This window comes from Chaetura pelagica, unplaced genomic scaffold (assembly GCF_000747805.2).
Source record: "Chaetura pelagica isolate M959 unplaced genomic scaffold, ChaPel_1.0 scaffold264, whole genome shotgun sequence".
In the NCBI taxonomy this organism is placed as follows: domain Eukaryota; kingdom Metazoa; phylum Chordata; class Aves; order Apodiformes; family Apodidae; genus Chaetura; species Chaetura pelagica.
The window spans coordinates 957,915-961,057 of record NW_009953064.1 but is presented as its reverse complement, the minus strand read 5'-3'; the positions used below and the strand labels follow the sequence as shown (position 1 = coordinate 961,057).

At 43.7% G+C, this 3,143-nt stretch overlaps 1 protein-coding gene across 1 annotated transcript in view; it reads left to right on the top strand.

Moving 5' to 3' along the window:
* The first annotated feature begins 6 nt into the window (after window positions 1–6).
* Window positions 7–3,143, top strand: part of LOC104387932 (heparan-sulfate 6-O-sulfotransferase 1) — a 184,015-nt gene continuing 180,878 nt past the window's right edge. The window contains exon 1 of the mRNA XM_009996729.1: window positions 7–123. The gene's annotated coding sequence lies outside the window, so the exon portion shown is untranslated. The remainder of the gene's footprint in view (window positions 124–3,143) is intronic.

The window sequence follows — 3,143 nt, the reverse complement described above, 5'->3', positions numbered from 1 at the left end:
CTGGCTCTCCTCCCGTTTCTCCGCGGGCTGGAGCTGCGGGCTGCACGCCGACTGGACCGAGCTCACCAACTGCGTGCCCGGAGTACTGGACCGCCGGGAGAGCGCTGCCGCCAAGACGCCCAGGTACCGGCCGAGCCCCGTTCCTTCCCTCCTTCCTTCTCTCCTTCCCTCCTTCCTTCCCCGCCGCCCCTCGGGCCGGACACCCTGTCGCCGCTGGCCCGGACCCTCCCGCTGTCGAGCCCCCCCTCCTCGTGTGTTGCAGCACGCTGCTAACGTGCTGTGCCCCAACCTGCCCCGAACTCTTCCTCAGCCGGTTCACCTGTCTTCCCCTCCCGCCCTCCAGGCTGTGCCCTGCACCTTCCCTCTGCATTCTCAGGCAAATAGAGGGCTTTTTCCCTCCCACGGTACCTCGTACGCACCACCCTCAGCCCATGCTCTTACGCTGTAGCAGCCTCTGCGGACCCCTCAGCAAGCCTCTGTGCTTGTGCCACTTACTCTTTTCTAAGCGTTGTACCATTCTCTCTAGTCTCCGGCTTGCCTTTGTCATCAGCTTTGCCCTCACCTGTCCTCCCTGAAATTGTGCTCCAGTGCAGCTGAGGAGAGGCACACCAGCTCATCTGTCCTCATGTTTGCCCCTTGTCCTACCCTCCTCGTCAGCCCGATAGTTTTCTGCATTATGCCAAAAAAATCCTTTAACCACTCTTTTCGTATGTTCCTTGCTTCTCATTTTGATGGGAGACCTGAGGTGAAATCCTCTAGTGAAAGGAGCTACCCTGTGCATGTGCCTTGTGTCTCCCTCACACCAGGCAAGGGGGGAGCGATCCTAAAGCACCCGGCGGTGCCTCCCCGTCGAACACCCCGTGTTTTTCTGTCCTCTGATTTCATTATGTCTCTGGTTTGTCCTCTGTAAATGATAAGCTTCAGAGGAATTTTTTGTTTGAAATATAAGCCGCTGCTGAAGACAGTGGCTTATATTAAGATCTCCAAATATTAAGCTCTTATTAGCTCGATACACCTTTGTTTCTTTCCTCTCAGGGAAGAGTTGTTTGTTTTTTTAACTGAGTGGTTTTCTACCACGATGCACACCTTGATATTCCAGTGGTTTTATTGCACTTTGTAATCTGTTTGCCTTCAAGTTTCATTCTTAAAGGTGTGCAAGATCTTATGCTAACATTTGCCTATGTCATATGCTTTATTTATATACATATTGTTAATACCATAAATAATCCATTTAGTGAAAAGTGGCCTTTAAGACTTACAGCGTGCTTTGGCATCCAAATTGGTTTTTCTCTTTGTTTTTAAAAGCAGTTGTTAATAATCATTGTTTCTTTGGAGCTGTGTGCAGTTGCTGGGGTTCTTTATTGTCTCTGTCATGATTGCTGCTCTTTTCAGTCCGTTTCAGTATTAGTGTTTCAGCTTAGATTGCTGCCTGACCCAGGAGCAGCAAAGTGAAGTATGTATCTAAAGAGCTGAGTATTCAGGCTTTCCAGTGGTCTCTATTTATTTATTAAGGTGTGTGAAACGTCCTCAGCCCGTCTGCCTGCTGATGAGATTTACTGCAGTGTTGGGAGGAAAAATGCAAGAAGTTCAAATCTGATTTTAAAAAGAAAGAAAAAGTTACCCATTCTGTGAACCTTGGCATTTGGCTAGCAAACCATTAACCTCCTAGAAAGCCCTGTGTGGTTTTATGAATTGTCTCAGAGCATTGTGTGCTTCCATTGGCATTTTTATACTAAAATCTGCTGTGTGTTCAGGATTTCACTCTCATCCTACTTAGCAGTTGGGGTGGGTTTTTTGTGCGTGTATGGGTACCTGAGGACAGCAACTTCAGGTTGTGAAGTAGTAATTGAATTCCTTCCTGCAACTCCTGAGAAGTTGAGAACCAGAAGCCTATTGCCTCATCTCAAATGCTTGCAAATAAGATTTTATTTTCCATTTGTTTTGAAACATCAGGAACCATATGTTTAATTGTCTTGATTTTGGATGTAGAGGAAAGATAATGAATCCTGTCCCATTCCCTCATGTCTCTGCATTGTCAGAAGTCGTTCTCTTTAATGTGGCCTCCTGGCTTACCTAAAATCCTGTTATTACTCCTAAAACACACAGCAGATAATATTAGAATCTGAGTCAAGATTACCTAAATTAGAACTTCATTTTCAGCAGTGTAAAAACTATGATGTGGAAGTTTTAGGTAGTCCAAGGTTTATTGCCTTGGTCTTCTAAACAAAATCCAGAATTTGCTGCTCATTGTATCCTGAGGATGGTTTTGGTGCAATGAAGAGCTACTGGTTATTTTAAAAATACTGTTCTGGGATACTGCTGTGTTGTGCTGCAGTCCAGTTTACTAGGCACCTTCTCCAAACCAATATTTATTTTGCATCTAAGAAAATTTGAATAAGAGATGGACAATGTTTTTTAAAATAAAAAATTAATATATTTTCCTTGTTAGGAAAAGGTTAGTCTTGTATTTTGTGTGTTACACTAAGAGCAATATAACTATTTCTCCATTGTGAATGTTGGTTCTCTTACATTGAAACAGGATATGTTTTTACATAAGGTATATGCTAGAGGGGGTACTGTCTTGTGATGGAACTGAATTATGAAAATTATCTTTCAAAAGGAAAAAGAAAAGAAAAAAGGAGCAAACAACTATTCTGGCAGGCTTGACTCTGGTTCTAATATTATCTGCTGTGTGTTTTGGAGTACAGTCTTCAAACTTAGCTTCTAAACCTAGTGTACTGGCCTCTGCATTTGCTACTTAATGTGAAATTCAAACCTTTGTTCTTCCAACTATGTGTTTATCCCCCATAACAAAACAGCTGACTTGTGATTACATATAAATCTGCCTTCTCGGGAATGTTGGAAAGCGTGAAGGTCATTCAGTATTGCCCACACGTACAAATCATGAGTTGAAAGCTGTTAACTTCCTAAGGAATGTAGTTTTATCACTGCACAGTGCCCTATTGCACTACATTCCATAACATGTGCATAGTACATAAATTTACAATGCAATTGCTCCTTTTATTATTCTGCTCTTCTGTATTAGACTTAATTAGGAACCCTAGACTCACTTCTGTTTCCCCTTTCCCCTTTCCCCTTTCCCCTTTCCCCTTTCCCCTTTCCCCTTTCCCCTTTCCCCTTTC